This window comes from Silene latifolia, chromosome Y, assembly GCF_048544455.1.
Source record: "Silene latifolia isolate original U9 population chromosome Y, ASM4854445v1, whole genome shotgun sequence".
NCBI classification, from domain to species: domain Eukaryota; kingdom Viridiplantae; phylum Streptophyta; class Magnoliopsida; order Caryophyllales; family Caryophyllaceae; genus Silene; species Silene latifolia.
This window is the reverse complement of record NC_133538.1, coordinates 406221008-406241423: the sequence shown is the minus strand read 5'-3', so window position 1 is coordinate 406241423 and position 20416 is coordinate 406221008. Positions and strand designations below refer to the sequence as shown.

The 20416-nt window shown below is 36.1% G+C and overlaps 1 long non-coding RNA gene across 5 annotated transcripts; it reads right to left on the bottom strand.

The window, feature by feature from the left end:
- Positions 1-372: 372 nt before the first annotated feature.
- Positions 373-4215, bottom strand: LOC141633052 (uncharacterized). 5 transcript variants are annotated; one of them, XR_012537854.1, is made up of 6 exons: positions 2138-4215; positions 1484-1748; positions 1335-1383; positions 1159-1241; positions 907-1055; positions 373-743 (listed from the first exon to the last, which is right to left on the bottom strand). It is a non-coding gene; the product is annotated as an uncharacterized LOC141633052 (long non-coding RNA). The 5 variants fall into 5 exon arrangements; XR_012537852.1 differs by lacking the exon at positions 1335-1383 and having other exon boundaries at positions 1159-1275; XR_012537853.1 differs by having other exon boundaries at positions 1484-4214.
- Between the last annotated feature and the right edge of the window lie 16201 nt (positions 4216-20416).

The window sequence follows — 20416 nt, the reverse complement described above, 5'->3', positions numbered from 1 at the left end:
ATAATAATAATAATAATAATAATAATAATAATAATAATAATAATAATAATAATAATAATAATAATAATAATAATAATAATAATAATAATAATTGTGATGATTAATTAATTAATAACAATAATAAAAATATTAATAATATGGATATAACAATTTTAATATAACCATAATAAATAAATAAATATTAATATATTAATAAAATCTATAAGTTTAGGATAAGTAGAAATGAAATGTGCTAAACTTAGTGAAATTTAAATCAACTAAATGGTTCTAATCGAAATTTAAAAATTTGAATCAAGTGAAGTGGTAAAAATAAGCCCAGGAAAGAACAGGGCCTTAGCCATAATGCAATGCCAGAACACATTTTCCGAGAGGTTTTTACCAAAGAAAGAATTAAATGAACACTGCAAAAGCAATAATACCGACTGAGTTACAGGAGAAAATCACTATTTCACAGGGCATTACCGACTGAGTTACTTGTGCTGTCCCCACGCTGGGTAAGTTTGAGAAACACAATATATGGATTACAACACGAAATAAATAAGACAGGCCCTGATTTAGGCACTGTCTGTAAGAATTGTTTTCTGAAAAATGGTTTCTACCTTCTGTACTGCAACGTGCTAAACTCTCTGAAGAATAACAGCTTTCGGTTACAGTAGAAAATTCAAGAATGGAATCTGGACTGGGAAGCTGACAATTCAATTGTTTACTTTCAGTGTTGTTACAATAATCCTCCATTGCTTCTCCTGCCAGAAGACGAAAAGGAGTTCAGTCAATCATGTTTTGTAGAAGCAGTCATAAAACATATTGGATTTCAACAAAGAAAATCACTACATGATTCGTTAGAGATCAATATTTAACATGGGGGCAGCATGAAATAGAGATCAATATATGCATGAAATTGATCACCTAAAAGTTACAAATATCCTTTTGATTCAATTGAGATTATTTATCCTGTTCTTGTAAAGCTCATGTTGAACTGCTTTTTCTCTGGCGTTAACAATTACACTATTTGATAGAGTATTCCACTTTCCCTTGTAGTTCGGGTTCTTAACTTTCTGGTGTACATGAAAAAAAAAACAGCAAGTTTGAGCAACAGTGATGTCAATAAGCATAGGTATCGATAATGATGTTCATTTTAAAAAGTGATCGACTACACACCTTTATACTCTAAGGTCCTTTGCATGCTGGATTCAGTACCTTTCATGGTATCCACAAGTTGACATCTTCCTCGTCCCAAATTTCTGGCCATTCACAACTGCAGCTTTTTAGTTCCTCCTATATATTAAGCATAACATTTGATTAGATGACAGGAATGTGGCAAGAACACAAGTTACCCGTTTTTTATTCGGGGCCGGAATTTTCACATGGAATCGAATCATAACCCTGTACAAAAGATCTGTTATTTCTTGAACAACATCAGACTCTGTAGTTTCAAAATATCTGACAGTTATATGGAGTTCCAAACTCACTGAACACTTCATACCTCATGTTAGATGTCATTGGTATCATTAATATATTCCTTATTGATCCTACTCCTTCTCTTCCCCCTTCCTTTTCGCCTCTGCCTCCGCCCCTTCCTCCTCCCTCTTCCCTTCTCCCCAGTTTTAGAGCAGAAAACTTTAGCAATTTTTGAGATGAAACATACGGGCTTACAGTCAATCAACTTTGACAGAAAACTTCAGCAATTCTATTAGTTGGTGCAACCTATCATGATAATTTCATCCTTTCATTTGATACCAACAAGAGTACTGCAATCAATCAAGAATTGAATGGTCAAAATAGCTATTGTGATTCCAACTATGCCCCAAGATCCACTTAGCTCTTTAGCAGAACATCATAGCTCAGAAGGTCCCCCAATTTCCAATTAGCAAATCTCCAATTTAGTGTCAAATCATAGATAAGTCAGTGTAGCATTTTTCAGTTTAATCGGATAGAACAATGAGGACACGGGACATACACCCGAGACCTAATTACCACAATATCCTAATTTCACGGTTTCCAGTGTGTACAGTTCACTATACTGAAGTTGCCAAATTTCACGTTTTTTAGTACATCGATCAGGTTAGGACAGATCCCTCCGTGAAATCTCAGAGACAAAAGTATGATGTTATGTGTAAGAAAGGGTACATTGGTATACCAAAAAGAGTGACGGAGGCAAAAAATCCCATCTTGCAGAAGAGCTCTCAGACCACCGTATTCGGTCATCAACTCCGATTATCAATACATAGTAGGCGTATGCAATGGCTGTTTAAAGTCCCATGTAACTGTATTCACAATGCAATAAATGACAAGAAACTGATTATTAGCCAACCAACAAGACTTGCACAAAACAAATACAACATTACCCAACACCTCCAGGACTCCCAGTATGGGACATTCAAATAATCTAGTCAAGTCATTACATTACCATTTGGGTTAAGATACTACGCACAAAACTCCTTTATGTGAGTATGGGCCTTTCACCACAATTCAAATGCACTATACCATAGAGCAAGGCCAGACCTTCCAATTAATGAAACCTAGTTACTAATTAGTGTTTACCTTTTTGCAACAATGAAATTATTTTTTAATCATCAGATGAGACTACAGTTCAAGAATAGCAGCAAACACAAAAGCTAATCTTTATTTCATAGAACGTCAAGTAGGACCAATACTTGTGAAAGTTAATCTTCATTTTACTATAAGTCAAATAGAATAGTTAGTCTTGCTGAAGACGGGTCGGAGTAAGTGACGGGTAATGCCACTCACAAAACGGATAGGGGGGACAAGGTGGGGGCACATCCATGTGCTTTCCTCTCTCCTCTATTTGGGTTATTTGTGAGAGGAAATGGTATCCGTCACTCCAAAATGACGGATACGTGCCGTCTTCAATGAGATTTTGTGCAAATAGAATGAACGGTGACACTAATTTTGTTACTGTTTAAAACATAGGGATGGCAGATAGCATCTCTGGAGAGTTATGCGTGACACTCTTCTTTTGATTTATAAGATGGTAGGACAAATTTGAAGCTGAAAATTACTCCCTCCGTCCCGGTCATTTGTTGTCCTTTGGTTTTGGCACAAAGACCAAGGAAAGGGGAGGAGGCCAATGACTAAATGACAAGTCGAATACATTGAGTGTTAATGATCAAATTACTCATCAAATTCAATCTTAAAATAGAAAGGACAACAAATGACTGAGACACCCCAAAATGGAAAAGGACAACAAATGACCGGGACGGAGGGAGTACTTTATGTCCTCCCATTTGGGAACCAAGTAGGTTGGAATTAGTACTGTTGTCCCTAACATCACCAAGTCATGCTGAAATCCAAGCAAGATAGCTTCAGCTGTAACAAATTCACTAACATGGTATGACGAGCACAAAAAATCCCAAATCCCGAACACATAGGTGGTCATAACTCATAATGCAACTCGAAAATATACTCCGTCACTCAAAATACAGCTTTTAAAATAGCATGGTCACAGAACCACATCGAAAACTCTTAAGTAAAGACAATCAAAACAATAGCCAACGAAACTGTAACTGTATTTGTGTTTATCCTCATCATCATGACCGCTGACACTGAGTCCGACTGAAAAAAGCGAGCCGAAAGGCATCTCAATCAAGCTCAAAAGCATATATACAAAGAAATCAAACTACAAACAGTGAAATTGAACAGGGAACTCGATGATTGGCTGTTGGTAAAGCAAAACTTTGAAAGAATATACAGTGTATTGGGAGGTGGGTATGGAGTCAGTATACCAAGACAAACCAAAGCATTTCGACCAAAAAGTTCAGCGAGGCAATATGTCGAACACCTTGTATGAAACTATACTCAAATATCAGCCGTTAACAATTTTCACGCCAACAATAAAATTCAAAAGATTACAATAACGATTAGCATAAACGATCAAACCAAATTCTTCTTGTCCCCTTCACTGTCATGCTGCATTTCACTCATGTGATAGCAATAAAACTTAAGGTTTATATCAGATGATGATGATGAAGTGTAAGCCAAAATGGTTGAGGATTAAACTGTGGAATAGAGTAGCTTCAAATTTGTAAGCTTCAAATCAAAGATGTAAAAACAGTAAATGGATGTGGCCAAGATGAAGATGCAAATATGTGGTACCTTAGCATATGAAGGAAAAAAGTAAAGTCAGAAATCTCGTGTGGAAATAGCCACGCGCAACCAATGGAAATTCGGATGCTGCGTATGCAGCAAAGAGATTCATCATCCTCTTCTAATCTTAATTCTACTATAAAATACGGAGTACTAGATTTTGTGTCCGTGCGTTGCACGGTTTCTAAATAATGTTTTATTTTTAACTGAAGTGATAGAATATGTAAGTTCTTGAATGTGAGAACGGTAAAATTTGCTATCGTAAAGTAATTAATGACTTTGAAAATAAGTGTAGTCGAGGTTGTGAATTAATTTCAGTTAGTCTCTCTAATTTCAATTAGTTTTTTGTACGATTGTGTTATATACTGCTCCGTATTAAACGGTCTTCATTGGCATATTATGAAATCTTTATTGTCATCTTAAATATGTATGATCATGGGTTGTGCCCTAATTATAATCAGCAAGTCTCAATTGTGACGAAATCAGCAAGTCTCAATTGTGACAATGTTTTGTCTTAACTAAATACATAGTACTTGACACGTCGCAAGTTTGTGATGGATATATCCGTTATAAATAAGAATATGTGAATTATAATATGACAATGATTCCTATATACCTGTTAGATATGTTGTTACTGACATTATCAATAATTAACTCATGCTAGTAGATTTAGAATATTAGCAACACTTCTATGAATACGCATTGAGGTTTGTAGTAGTGGTTTTTTGGTAGAGTTGTAGTCTTGTACGTGGATAGATATAAGTTAAACTTTATCTCACTCCCATCCAATAAATATTACTTTATACATATATTATATATATATATTTGATTTGTTGGTAGGTTTATCTAATTATCTCTCAAAACGCGTCCACAAAAGTTGTACGTAATGCTAACCAACTCAAGGCAGGAGTAAGAACAAATTATAAACTTAATTGTTGGAAAAACGAAGTGAGAGAGTAGTGAGAGAAAACTCTCTCAAATAATGAAAAAACCCAAAAAAAGAAAATCAATAAAAAGAAAACTGCTTAAAGAAAAATCAATTAGAGCTCTTCATGCTCCACTTCAATGGTCATGTGCTCCAAGTACTCTAATCATCTCTCTGCCATCATCACAAACAAATCTCGATTTTTTTGTGCATCATTCTTTTAAATCCTCCAATTTTCTCTATTTTGAGGATTTTGGTTTTCAGATCTTCATTTTCTCTAGTTCTATTCCCTCTTTTGATTTCTCATCATGTTCTTGGAGGGTTCTACTAGTGGAAAATCTCAGAAATGTACACTCTTTTCAATTAAATTGGAAGTCGAAATTGCTATACCATGGTTTCGAGTGGTTATGTCGTTTCTGGTGTAGCGAGGTTACTTGCTTTGCTCTCGGTCTGCGGCTAATCGAAGAAAAGGAGGAGTTTCAATCCGAGAAGGGAAACATTTTTTTGGTTTCCTCGATTTGGGAGGAAACTGCAAACGTCAACATTCCGATTCCGTTGACGGTTGAAGACCCGATGAAACCAAGCCTCCTCCATTTATTGTTGCTTATAACAGTAAATTTGAGACACCCTTTCGAGGAAAGAACCTTGTTTTTGTGCTTCTTGGAGGTTTCTTTTGAGGAGGACAGTTTGGGTTTTAGCTCTTGTTGTAGGTCTCCATTGTCGGATGTAAGTTGTCTTTTTTTCGTTATTTTGTCCGATTTTGGGTTTGTATTCTTCTTTTGAATCCTCCCTTTGTGCCTAGTCCATTGTTTTCTTTATTTGTGGACATTGATTTGCTCTCCAATCTAGAACAGGAGAGCAGTATCCAGCATATTGTCTACATTAAAGAGACTTTGGACATAGGTCCTCCCAAAGCCAACTTTTATCTAGCAAATTATTGTTGCAATAAGCTTATGTTTTCTGCTTGCTTAACCATCTTGTCAAGATGGTTTTTTGTTGATCAAGGAGTACCTTTGTCCAATTCTTCTACTGAACTCATCCTTTGTTGCTTTGATGTTATATGTTTTGACAACATCTTTTTGAGTGTTGTTGGTGACATGTTTGACACTCAAATGTGCTATTTTTTGCCCTTTGGAGGATTTAGGGTCATCTTTGATGATTTCTATCCTTCTCTTTTCGATTATGTTTCAAGATGGTTGGGTAATAGATCTCTAAGTGATATTTATCGCCTTGATTGTCTTTTTTGTTGGCCTTTATTAGCATTCTTTACCTGTTTTGATGAGTCCTCTGACCATCAAATTGGGTCTCGGTTTTGGTTTAGATACTGGCCTCATAATTTGAGGAGGGTAGACTTTCAATTCCTTGTTTCTCGTAAGCTTGATTGGGTCATTTTGAGATGGGATTTTTTAGCCACGGAATCCATGTTCTCAAATACTTTTGACAGATTTTTAGCCTGTCGCTTTGCTATAGGTTCCAACGGAAAGATCTTTTTAATTTTTGGAATTGACGAGATTTCTCTCTTGGATAATCTTATGGTTAACTGTTGGCAAATTTTAGCATTTGTCATCAATTATAATGAATTCTGTGACCATCTAGTTTGTCCGCTTATTGGTTTAGATTTTGTCTTGATAATTTAAGCGAGTGTAGAAATTTGTTTCGTGGTTTTCTTAAGCTTGTTTGGGGCCTTGCCATCCCAGTTAAAACCAAACAAAGTTTGAGCTCGATGTATGTGTTTAAAATCCATCATTTTTATAACATTGCACATAATCGTTGTTGGTTACGGTTACTCTTTTCTTTAATGAATTTAGCATTATGTCACATTATAAAGTCACTTATGCACCAGTTCATCTTTCACTTGCACTTGTCTTTGTGGGGAAGTTTCTAAGGCTTCGTCGAATACAATTTGGTTATCCGAATTTTTCAAAGAACCAATGGTGTCGGGCTTTATCACTGCATGGAGGTTTTTCGAACTTTGTCTAAGCAATTTGGTTACATTTTTTAATTATCCCTTATGAATATTGCTTTTTGGAATGTTAGGGGTACCAAAAGAAAGAATTTTGCGGAAGAACTTAATTTCTTTAGCGCGTCAAATGGAATTAAAATCTTAGCTATATGTGACACTAAATCGTCTTCTAAACCCGAACCTTATCTAATGGCGAGTTTTGGGTTTAATAATTGTGATTTTATTCCTAGTCTTGGTTTATCGGTGGTATTTGGTTATTTTGGAAAGAGTCTATCTCAATGTCCTTTTCGATAAATGTCACTTTTAAGTCGAATAGATTCATTGCTTGTGAAGTGTGTGACTTAACGAAAAATGTGGTATTTTGTCTTATTTTTGTTTATGCTCCTGCTCAAGCGGCTGAAAAAACGGACTTTTGGAATGAATTCCAAAACTTTATACTTGGTCTTGATTTGCCTTTCTTATTATTAGGCGATCTTAACGAGATTAAGAGTCCTAGTGAAAAAGAAGGGGGTGCTGTGATAACGAATGCGCGTTGTATGAGATTAACTAATTTTTTAAGTAATACAAATTGCATAGATCTCCCTTTCTCCGGTAATTTTTTTACTTGGAGAAAAAGAAAAGTGGCCCCGAAAATGTTTTTGAAATACTTGATAGAGCCTTAGCGTCTCCTAATTGGATTAGTAGATATCCAAACATGCAGTTTGTGCATCATGCTTTCACTAGCTCCGACCATTGTCCTATCTCTGTGAATTTCCATGACCAAGTTCATAAGAAAGCCCCTCCTTTTCGATTTGAACTCATGTGGACCCTTCGGAATGATTTCATAGAAATGGTCAAAAGTTGTTGGCAATATCGTTTCAGGGATCTTATATGTTCTGTCTCTCCCAAAAATGCAAATTGCTAAAACAAAAGGCTAAGAAATGGAACCAATCTACTTTTGGAAATGTTTTTAGACAACTTTCAATTGCTGAAAAAAAATTAGAAAATATTCAAAATCAACTAGGCACATCTCATGTTACCAATTTAGAAGTCGCGCAATTGAGATGGTTGAAAAAGCGGGATGCACTCCTTGACTATAAACGTGTTTACTGGCAACAAAAAGCTCGTATAAACAAAGCTAATTTTGGAGATAATAATACCAAGTTTTTTCAAACTCATGCCACGATTAGACGTAGTAGAAATGGCATTAAACAGTTTATTAATAAGGATGGTGCTTGTATTATTGATCAAAACCTCATTAAGCAAGAAATATCCGAGGAGTTTAAACTTAGGTTTGCGAAAAATCATCTTTGTAATTTCGACAAGAATGAGGATTTTAAGTCTATTTGTGGATTAATTATGATTTAAGATAATGATTTCTTACAGGTAATATTAGTAGGGAAGAGGTTAAACAAACCGTGTTTAGTTTAGCCGCAGATAAATGCCTGTGTCCCGATGGATTTCTGCAGAATTTTTCAAAATATTGGGATATTGTAGGAAATTCTGTCACTAATGCAAATGTTAGCATTTTTCCATTTCGAGAAATTACTAAAAGAAATAAATCATACTTTCATTGCATTGATTCCTAAAATTGAAAATCCTCAAACGGCAAACCATTTTCGACCGATTAGTCTTTGTTCAACAATTTATAAAATTATTGCAAAAATCTTGACTAATCGTCTACGAAGTGTCTTGCATAAGATTATACACCCGTTTCAAGGTGCCTTTACACCTAATCGATTCATTCAAGATAATATTCTTTTAGCCCACGAGATTTTTAACTCGTTTAAACGTAAAAAGGGCAAAGGAGGTTGGATTGCAATCAAACTTGATATGGAGAAAGCATACGACAGACTAGAATGGAATTTTATCGAGGAAACTTTTAAGCAAATGGGTTTTAATGCTAAATGGATTTCATGGATTATGACATGTATAAACACTGTTTCTTACTCAGTGTTAGTAAATGGAACACCGGGAGACGTTTTTAAACCCACTCGAGGTATTCGACAAGGAGACCCGCTTTCGCCATATATTTTTATTATGTGCGCCGAGATTTTAGCAAGATCTCTACAAAAAAAATAGTGATGTTAGCTCTAGTGATATTGGTATTAGAATTGGATCCGGGGTGGAGAAAATTCCCTTTCTCACTTTTGCGGATGACACTATCATTTTCGCTAAAGCCTCTAACCAGAGTTGTAGAACTATTAAGTCTATTTTAGATAAATTTTGCACGATTTCGGGACAATTTGTTAATTTTGACAAATCCACTTTTCAATGCACCAGAAATATTGAGCGTTCTCTTCGTGAATCCTTTAGAGGCATTCTTCATATGAACGAGGAAGCCCATTTGGGTAAGTATTTAGGATGTCCTATAATTGATAGCAGAGTGACTAAAAATACTTTCGAGAACATTATTCAATCCTCTTGCACTCAATTATCGAAATGGAAAGCGAATTCTCTATCTCAAGCAGGTAGACTAGTTCTTGTTAATGCTAATTTAGCCGCGAAGGGAACTTTTCAGATGCAAAGCTTCCTCCTCCCTTCATCGATCCATAATAGATTAGATAAAATTAATAGAGACTTTCTTTGGAATAAGAATCCTTCCCAGCGTTCTCCTAATTTGGTTGGTTGGCATAAAGTTTGTTTACCAAAGTCGGTTGGTGGTTTAGGAATTAAATCTTAAAGCGACTAATAAAGCTCTTCAAATGAAACTTTTATGGAAAATTCTTATGGATAAAGAAAGTATATGGGTCAAAGTGGTATCTAAAAAATACTTGAAAAATTGTTCACTCTTTGATCATAAGCCTAATTCAACCTCTTCTTGGCAATGGCGTAAACTAATGAGTCTTCGGACTCTATTTAGAAAAGGACTGAGATGGCAGGTAGGTAATGGTAACAACATTAAGTTTTGGTCTGATAATTGGGTTTTTTCACACCCACTTACAAGCAGTATGGTTGATGATGATAGTAACCGTGATCTTAATCTTTTGGTTAAAGATTTCATAACCTCAGACAAACAATGGGATGTTTGTAAATTATCCATTTTAGTGAATAACGATATTGTTAATCAGATTACTAATATTCCAGTGCCACATAATGATATTCCAGATACCCTCATTTGGGGGTTGTCCGTAGATGGAAAGTTCTCTACCAAAACAGCAACTTTCTTAGCGCAAGGTTTGTTCGATCAAACTCTTGACAAATGTGAATTTCAGTGGATTTGGAAATTGAATATTCCTCCTAAATTGAAATTTTTTCTTTGGAAAGCCTGTGTTGACGGTCTTCCAACGAAAAGTAGACTTCTCAAGAGTCATATTGATGTCCCACCTCATTGTGTTTTGTGCAACAACCCTATTGAAAACAAAGATCATTTCTTTTACGAATGTCCCTTGATTGAGTCTGTCATCCAAGACCTGAATATTATTAGTTTCAACGAGTTTTTGTCAAATTATGGTATTATTACAAGTCAAAGTTTTTCGACGAAACTTAATTATCTCAAGGATTTAATTCCAAAAGACGACTTTATAAAGATTATTTTTATTTGGTGGAATGCATGGTTCCATAGAAATGATATTATCTTTAATAATGTTAATTTAAGTATCGCAAGAAACTTATTACTTTATGTAATAATAGCACAAAGACATGGAATGTGACTAGATTTAAGGATCTCAACAATCCCGAGGTAGAAGAGTCGACTAGAAACAGTTCTAGTAAGGAAGAGATTTGGTGGGAAAAACCTACAAACGGTTTCCTAAAGCTAAATTTTGACGGATCGAGAATAGAAGGTAATAAAGCTGCTTTAGGATATTCTATAAGAGATCACAATGGTAAAGTTGTTTTGTTGGGAGCAAATAAGTGCGGATCCAATAGTATCCTTGTTGCGGAAGCACTTGCTTTAAAAGAAGGTATTTTATGACTAAATACTTAGGAATCTCGAAGTTAATTGTGGAGGGTGACAACTTATGTGTTATTAACTCGATTCGAGGTACTTGGCAAATTCCGTGGGAAATTTCTAGTATTATCAAGGATGTGAAATTAGACCTTCATTTTTTCGATGAAGTGATAATTAAACATTGCTTTCGTGAAGCCAACAAGGTTGCTGACTTCATGGCTTCGGTTGGACATTCATGTCCAACTCTTTCGAGGTGGTTTGATAGCCGGTGGCTTCAACTTACCTCCCTCATTCGAAAGGATGAGATAGGTTGGTCCTACTCTAGAGGATCAACCTAGTTTTCTTACCTAATCAAAAAAAAAAAAAAAAAAAAAAAAAAAAACTCAAGGCAGGAGTAACTTTGATAGTCTCACAATATTAAGGAAAGGTATAATAATACATTAATACCACTCTGAATTTTCAATATAAATCAACTTTACTTGACCACTAAAGTAATCATTAAAATTTATACTCCCTCCTATTCAGGGTATTCTTCCCTATTTTCATATTCGGGTTTTTTTCCCTATTTTCTTTTTTGGGTTGATTTGTGTGGTCCAAATTCAATGGCACGTGGGGTAGTGTGTTTTGTGTGGTCCAAATTGATTTCCTTATTTCTTGGGTAAAAAGTAAAAAGGAAGAATATAGTGAATAGGAGGGAGTATATAATATCGAAACTCCGCAAGTGCATGAGATAAACAATTAAAATTTTGATCATACATCTTTTACGTAATGTTCAAATATAACACTAAACATAGCTAATGTACCATAGCAGTCAACTGAATTACCATGATGATTGTTATTAGTTGAATTGTTCTAAAGGAAACTCAAGTACTTCTTGTGTTAGTAATAGCAAGTTGTACCAAATACGTAAATTACGCAAATAACTCATTTCTCGCTCCTCGACTCGAACCCACAACCATGTTAGATGAAGACATGCATGACTCCCAGATAATCTGCAAAAACACCCAAATAAAGTAGCGTAAATGTTAAAGATTATAAAAAATATGCTTGTTAGAAAAACATTTCAGTAGAAAATCAGAAGATATATTAACGATTGTCTCAAATTAGAGCTAATAACATAATAATTGTATATATCTAATAAACTCAGTATCATATTCAATTTATTATATAAATCACTACTTCAAATAAAAAGAACAAAAATATTTATAATATTTTTTCTATGGTCGAAATGAGATAATAGAAATCATACTTGGGAGTCTTGGAGATCCATTAATTCGTTTATGATAAAAAAAATTGTTTACTATTATAATGTGTTCCTTTTATGTGGATTAATTTATTAGGAACTTTTAAGCTCGTTGGTCTACAATGAGATAGGGAAACCTGGGAGCATCTTGAATATGGTTATTATCAGGAACTTTGAGTGATATGAACACCTTGAGGGAGAGTGTTGTAGGTCATGTAAATTTTTGCAATGGTACAATTACGTATATGATTTATACCATCTTTACCGAGTATAAGTTGTTCTACAATTTAATTTTATAGTAAAAGTAATTTACTCAACATACCTAACTTGTACAATTAATTCGTACACCGTAGGTCACCTTGAATAAAAATTGTGCCGAAGTTCCTGCATACAAAGATAAACAAAAACGAAAACAGTATTTATATTATGACGTTAATTTATATGGAAAACAAATCCTTGAAATCAATATGAAATACAAAGTTGACAATAATATAATACAAAAACAAAAGTTTGATGGTCTTACCTCGTAAAGTAGTTTTGTTTCTATCTAATACCCTTATTAGAGCCTTTGTTTATAAAAGTAAATACGAAAGAGTTAGTACCTGCAATCAAAATAATAGAGTAGAGATATTCAATAAACTAAATCGTACAATTATTAAAAACATGGTTATTATACATTTGAAACAAAAAAAAAAAAAAGGCACGTGAAAACGGATGGGAAAAGAGTGTTTTTAGGGTTCTCTTATAAAGAGGATGAATGCCTATATATATACATTGCTAAAGTGTTTGGTACGTACACAAATTTTGTATCTTATCAAGTTTATATTTTAATGTTTTTTTTTTTTTTTAAATTTCTATCCTATCAAGTTCATATTTTAATGTGTTTTTAATTTTAAGTGTTTTAGAAAAGTTGGAATCTCTGAGAGTGCCTGAAAAAAGCCTCTTTTATATATATACTAGGTTTAATGCCCGTGCGATGCACAGGCCTATTGTTTTTTTTCTTTTGTAAGAATGAACTTTGAACCATGCGTATACTCTCATTAAATTTGGAAATTTCATGTATTAGTAGTTGATTCACTTTATCTTTGCCTGCGGTTATTTTAGTGCTTATTGTTGTTTTGTCGTGGCACAATCTCGTTACTTACATAGACGGTTTTTTCTGTAGTGCTTTAATATACTATACTGAGAAGTACCGACTTGATACATGTTCATTTATTCATTAATACGCCACATGAAAAAATTAATTATGTAAAAGTTTTTCGATAAATTTCATTAGACCGACTTAATTAATTTCTTTGACCTCTTACTTAGGTAAATATTTCTCACTGTAAAAGTAAATTTTAGTTAAAATACTCATCTTATTTGTTTCAATTTCCCCCTTTTACTTTTTAGAATCATACGCATGACCATCCGTTTCCCTCATCCGCCCAACTGCTCACAATCACCCACCTACCGCACTCAAACACCGCAACAATCAGTGGAACCACCACCAATCGCCTCCTCAATCTCAGATCTGGTTCTTTTATATGCCTTTCAATCGTCTATTCTATTCCTTTCAATCGCCAAATAATTAATCCCCGTCTGACATTCACTCTCTTCCGTTTCTGATTTATTCCACATCTCGGTTTTACCTAAATCACGCCTCTTCTTTATGGGTGACGGAACTTGTCTTGTTATTTGCTGTCATCTTCTCATTTAATTATCGGAATAAGAGGTATTAGTTCAGTTACGGCGGAAGTGGCGGGTTATCCGTTGGTAAGACGGATAGCTGGTCCAAGCAATTTGAGGATATTGGGTGATAAGGCTATTGTTGAGGTATCTTGCTCCAAACAACTCTACCTAGGTAAGGACTTCATCTTCTTATTCTTTTTGTTTTCGGTAGATTGTAATCAACTTGAATGGACTTTACTGTAGTATTGTTTGTGAAGAGTGTTTGCTATGTTCTATATTGAATACAATGTATAGGGATGGCCTTTTGTGTATCCCTCCTGATTTGTTAACATAACAATTAACGAAGCCCGTCAATTTAAATGAATATAAAGTACAGGATTAGCTCCGCTGTAAATGCAAAGGGGAAGGATCTTTCCTTGTCCTTTTTATCACAATTAGACATAGAAACATTTAAATTAATGATAAACTTACGATTTTATATATAAAAGGTAAACTATTGTTTTGGTGTTCAGCTGTCTATACAGACAACTGCCCAAATAAGAAACCTGCACAGCATCAATTGTTTATGCTAGAGACTGTAGGTTGTTAAATACTTCTTTATAGACGATGTTTCTCGTATGACCTTTGAACTCTTGGGCTGAATCGTCGATGAAGAATTTTATACCTTCTGGGGATGTTGTCCTTGAAGCTGCTACATATAACTGGCCATGACTAAACACGGGTTTTGGCAAGTAGATCCCTACATGCTTTAGGGTTTGTCCTTGACTCTTGTTAATTGTCATTGCATAACAGGGCTTTAGGGGGAATTGCCTCCTCTTAAGTACGAATTGTATCTTTATGTCCGCTGTAGTCATTATTATCCTTGGTATAAGAACCTTTTCACCCAGCTTTGAACCCGTTATTATTTTACCTTCGACTATATATCTTCCGAGGTGAGTTATAATCAGACGTGTACCATTACATAACCCCTGTGATGGGTTTATGTTCCTTAGTAGCATAACTGGCAACCCTACCTTAAGCTTTAATTCATGGTGCGGCAACCCCTGTAAGTTAAGACTATTTAGGTACTCTGTTGGATAAGACGTAAACTGGTCTTCAGACTCAGTTGATGACGTGCAGACCTCATTGCAACTTCGGTACAGTACCTCATCTCCCGGTACCAACTTTGCCATGTGGTTGTTTATCATGTCTGTAGTTTCATTTAAAGGTGTTAGTATTGCTCTCTCTCTTAGATAGTCCTCGTTTTTATGCCTGATTGCAAAATCCGGGTACATCTGGTTAACTATGACCTCAATTTCCAATGCTCCTTTACTGCCGATGTATTGCTCTGGTATTTCTATCCATGTTTCTTCCGTGTCATTCTGATCTGCCTTGGCCTCTAATGTTCCATCCCCCATGGCTAGCAACCAATCATTGGATGCTCGGTTTCTTTCTCGTTTTTCTGGATCACTGTTGCATTCTGATACTCTCATGCTTTTCTTAAGTGTGTATACAGTGCATTCATCCCATATGTACGATCTACTAATCGATGCTTGTACGACATCTTGCCTTCTTCCCTTGGTTATTATGGGTAATACTTGGCGGAAGTCTCCGCCAAGTAGAACCGTCTTTCCACCAAAGAGCTTAGATCTTGCTTCTCTATCTTTAAACCCAATTATGTCTCTCATTGTACGGTCGACTGCTTCAAATGCAAACCTGTGATCCATAGGTGCCTCATCCCATATTATCAAACCGTCTCTCTTAGGAGTTCAGCAAGCTGGCTTTTTTGCCCTATGTTACATGTAGTATTTTCGAATAAGTCAATTGGGATGGCTAATCTGCTATGAGCCGTCCTTCCTCCCGGCAGTAGTAATGCTGCAATACCTAATTTAAGAAAGTGTAACCATATTGCTTTCGTGAGTAATGATAATTCTTCTTTATACTGATTGATTTATGTGAATCTTTTGGTTACTCACCTGATGATGCGACGTTGAGAACTATTTTACCCTCTGATCTTACCTTTGCTGAGATGGCCCTGTATAAAAATGTCTTTCCTGTTCCTCCGTGCCCGTATAAGAATACTACTCCACCAGTGCCATTCTCCACTGCTACAGTGACCTTGTCATACACTAATCGTTGTTCAACGTTGAGTTGCTGCACCTTTTGTGTCCACTCATCGGCCATTTTCTTGCGGTCGTATAAACGTTCGTCTCGAATTAGCTTGTTTTCTAAGCCGTTTATATCATCAATCTTTGGAAGAGGCATATTATTAATGTCTTTCAGGGTCTTTCCATACCTTAGAAGTATTTTCTCGACCTCAATTAATGTATATGATAGTTTGGCTTCTTCTGTTAGCTCGAGATTTGGATGACAGAATAGTCTTCTCTTCTTCCTTTCGATGTCCTCGGAGAGCATTTCATAGCTGTCATTCCATAGATCTAGGACGTCCGTTACTTCACAGAATAAGAGCATCGTGACGAATAACTCCCGAAGCTGTGTAGGCATTGCCCACCGACCTGCTTCTTTCATGGCTTCGTGTCATTCCTTATCATTACTTAGTAGCCCGTGTGCAAAGCATGCTTCCTTGTAAGTAGTGTACACATGTTCCTTTACTGTCCTTAAATCCTCGAAGTTTTGGGCACCCTTGACGATATTCAGTAGTAAACGAAGATAATAACGCTCTCCGGCAGTTGGATGCACGAAAACAATCCTACCTATACTCATCCCCTGCTTCCTCTTTGTCCAACCGTTGTTCCACACATATTTTGTGGGGAACTGTGCATATGTTAGAGCTCTTGCCTCCGGATGGAGAGTATTTGTATCCATCCACGCTGTTAGCATTGTCTTCTTTTCACTGGCACATTCTATAACAACTTCTAAACGTTCATGATCTCTTAGTACTACAGCTTGTTCTCCTTCTAAGTGTACTGGTAATCGTATCACACTCGGGTTTCTCTCTAAAATGTCAAACTCGAAGATCCTCCACGCACTTTCGCAGGCTGATAGGTATCTACAATCAAGATATGATTTAATTTCATCATCCTGACCTCCTGTCAGTACCATAGTTGCTTTATCCGGGCCTTTGAGAATGTACTTAAAAAGATACTTAATCGCCCGAGCTGTGTTGCACCATTCGACATTTAAGTGTGCTTCAAACATTAAAAGCAAACCCGGATTATATGGCACCACGTACCTATTGTCTAAGAGGTGGTCTCCTTTCTTTATGTACCTGAGGAGAATAGTAGTAATGTTTATACACTGAAGGTTGATATTTAAGGCGAAATTTTGAATTAATTGCAGTGAATATGCACCTGAGGAGAATGACAGTAATTTATGTATTCTGAAGTTTGCTGTAAAAGCCGAAACTTGGAATTAAATGTAGCGTACCTGTCATTTTCTTGCCTTCTGTATACTGGGTAGCCGTTATTATCTATCACTGTTTCCTGATTGGAATTCTTCGGGAACTTCTTACTGCACGTGTTATTGATCATACACGAGCAGTTCGGGTTCATCCGCCCACATGGTCCATGAACCATATATCGGGATACGGCTCTATATAGATCAGGCTCCTTCTCTTTGTCTGGTATCTCAGCACAAATAATATTATCAATGAACTGGGTGGTCAGGTCTACTTCCTCTGGCTTTAACCATAGAAGTATGTGGGCATGTGGTAGCCCTCTTTTCTGGAACTCGATTGTATATACATCTGTTGAAGATAGAGAAGTCCTGCTTCAGTGATACTTTATATTTATCTAAGTGTTGACAAATAATTTCTTTTATACAATAACAGTTGGCTGCTTTGTAAAATATATGGTATTAGGATTTGTGCTGAATGAGCGGGTTAACTTAAAGGCTTACCTGCAATTACCGTTCCAAAATAGCGTTCTTTTTTGAGAAAATCCATTAGCTGTCTGAGTTTCATCTTGAATACCCTGGCTACAATATCTGGTTTGTCCTCAGCCTTCTGCCCTTTTATGTGTTTTAACATACTCTCTACTTCTGGCCATTTTGGATTAGCAGTAAAGGTAATAAATAAATGTGGATTACCAAACCACCTGCACTTTGACATTTCGTCCTTGTAATTTCGTTGCAAATATCTTCCGCATCCTGTAAATGATGCGGGTAGTATTATTCTGGTTCCAACCATCGCTCCCACATAATCACCCTTGCTGACAGCATCACAAATGTTGTTTAGCAGTTCACAACGTAGAGATGGCTGGTTATATCTTATGAATAACAGTCTTTCACTTTCAATTGCACAATAACAATCGACAATAAATTGGTGTAGTAACTTTCCTCCACGAAGCAGAGCATACCCTTCGTTAAGTCTTTGTTGTATCCGATAAGCGTAATACTCCCTCATCGTTACACACTGTCTTTTTCCTATCTTCTTCGGTTGATCCTCATCCTCACAATACTCTATGTTAATATGGTAACTATCTTCTCCGTAAGGAAATAGAAGAGGGTATTGTAAGGCCATGAAAGATGGATGAAGCTCATTTATTCTTTTTAAACCCTTTTCCTTGTGATTAACTATGATATCTCTTCCAGTATTGGCTCCCCCTGAATCGCCCACAATGAGAGCAGCGACTTCTGATGCAGTCGGACTGTTATACACCCTATCTTTGATGGCTTTGCTGTCTCTATGGCCGAGTATTCTTATGGATAAATTTATATTCTTGTCCTCCTTAATCCTCTGTTGTGCCATGCAGAATGTTTTTGCAAGCAGGTTAGTCTCATCAAGCATAGTCTTCAACCCAGAAAGAATATTTTTGTCTAGCTGGATTGTGCTTGTGTCTTTCCGTACCGCATTTGCACGCATATCTAATTCTGATGCTGTGTCATAGATATAAAGCTGCAAAAAAGAGGGTGCCCGCTCCCCGACTGGTAGTAGAGATCCAATGAAGTGACTATTTCGACCGCCGATTCAAGGTGTAGGGGCCTGGAGTGTTATAGACAGATCTGTCAATCTTCGCACCCATCGACGTGAAAGCATATGACGAATTGTACATTCGTATGTTCTCTCTAAACTTTCGTAGACTTTGAGTCTTGGCTATACTCCATTAAGCACCTCAAAAAGTTTGGCGGATCTTTTATCTTCAACAGTCGAACAATACCCTCCCTACAACACATATTGAAACTTATCTGTGCCCTGGTACTGTTCTTTTTCACTCTTTCTTCATACCACATGATTGCCTCACATTTTCTACAAAAATAGTTCGGCTGGCTTAAGTTGAGGTAGTTCGTGCTTGTTTGTATTGATTCAGTGTCTATAAATCAAAATTAATACTAACAACGGTCAGTTTTCATGGATGAGTATATATCTTATTAATTTATTTAATGGTTCTTTGAAAGTTACTAATTTCGGTTGAAATAGCGAGCGTACCATATTCTTGTTCGGGTGGGTATATTACCATCTCTGGATCAACTCCCTGAGTTACCAAGTTGGGTTGGTTGGGAGTACTTTGTTGTCTTCTTGTGACGGTTCCTGGTAACTTTTGTACGTCCCTTTGTTCTCCCTGCCGAGCAACATCTGTAGATAACGGATGTTTCTTTTAACATCTTGAGCATGTGTTCTTTATGTATCTTTTTACTGTTTTGATATTGTTCTATGTATGATAATTGCTATAGGGAATGATTCTTACCTGTATCCTGTGGTTCTTCACCTTGATTATCTGCGTCCAGCTGCATGTTACCGTCTTGAGTTTGGTATCCCGAGTCCACACTTGGTTCTCTGGCATGTGTAGGTAGTTGTCTTTCTGAACCCGTGTATTCTCGTGCTGACTCTATTCTTCCTTGGTGTTCTGCAGTTGCTGGTTCTAAGAGATTCAATGGCCTCGGGTTACGGTTTCGTCTCCTATTGGTATGCGGGACAGCTTGTGGGTGTTTTGCCTGTGTAGAAAGCTCTGATTGAGACTGCATTAATGAGGTATGATGGTCATGACTGTCATAAGCTAATCTTTGTCGTTTCTTAAGTCTTTGTTGTAGCATACGGTTCTTTCTATTATCCTTGGAATTAGAAATGTAGGGGGGATTATCAGACATGATATCTTTTTTTCGTTTACCTGGATAGGGCAATGTTTATATGAAACTCGTGTAGGGTTTGAAAGAGGACCTCATCTGTATATCTGTATATATAGCTTTGCATAAACAGTTTGCGTTAGGATAGGATTCTATTATACTAATATTATGAGAAAGAGAGTTTAAGTGTATGTAGCTTTGCAGGGGTTGGGGTAGGATTCTATTATAATAATATTATGGTAAGGTGAGTATGAGTTGAACTATAATTCGTTTTATGGACAGATAGTTCCAGAAAAGTAATTGTATGTTTGCCATCTACTTTTTGAGATTAAATTCCAAATTATATTTTATGTCAACTAAAATTTGAATCGGTCAATTCTTTTGCTGTCTTGATTTTTTCGCTGCTCTTTTAACCAATTAGAGTGGTTGCAGAATAAACTTCGTATGTTTATAAGAGTTCGCAGGATTCGATAGGTAACGAACCCTACTGCCAAAAAAGTTCTGAAATTAAGTTGCTGCTCCAATGGCAGATTCCACGCCCATGTGATTACTAATCCTAAATTATTGTCTCATATAGATAAGAATAATGAGGTCTATAAAAAATGTACGCATGTTGGAACTAATAAATAAATTTTACAT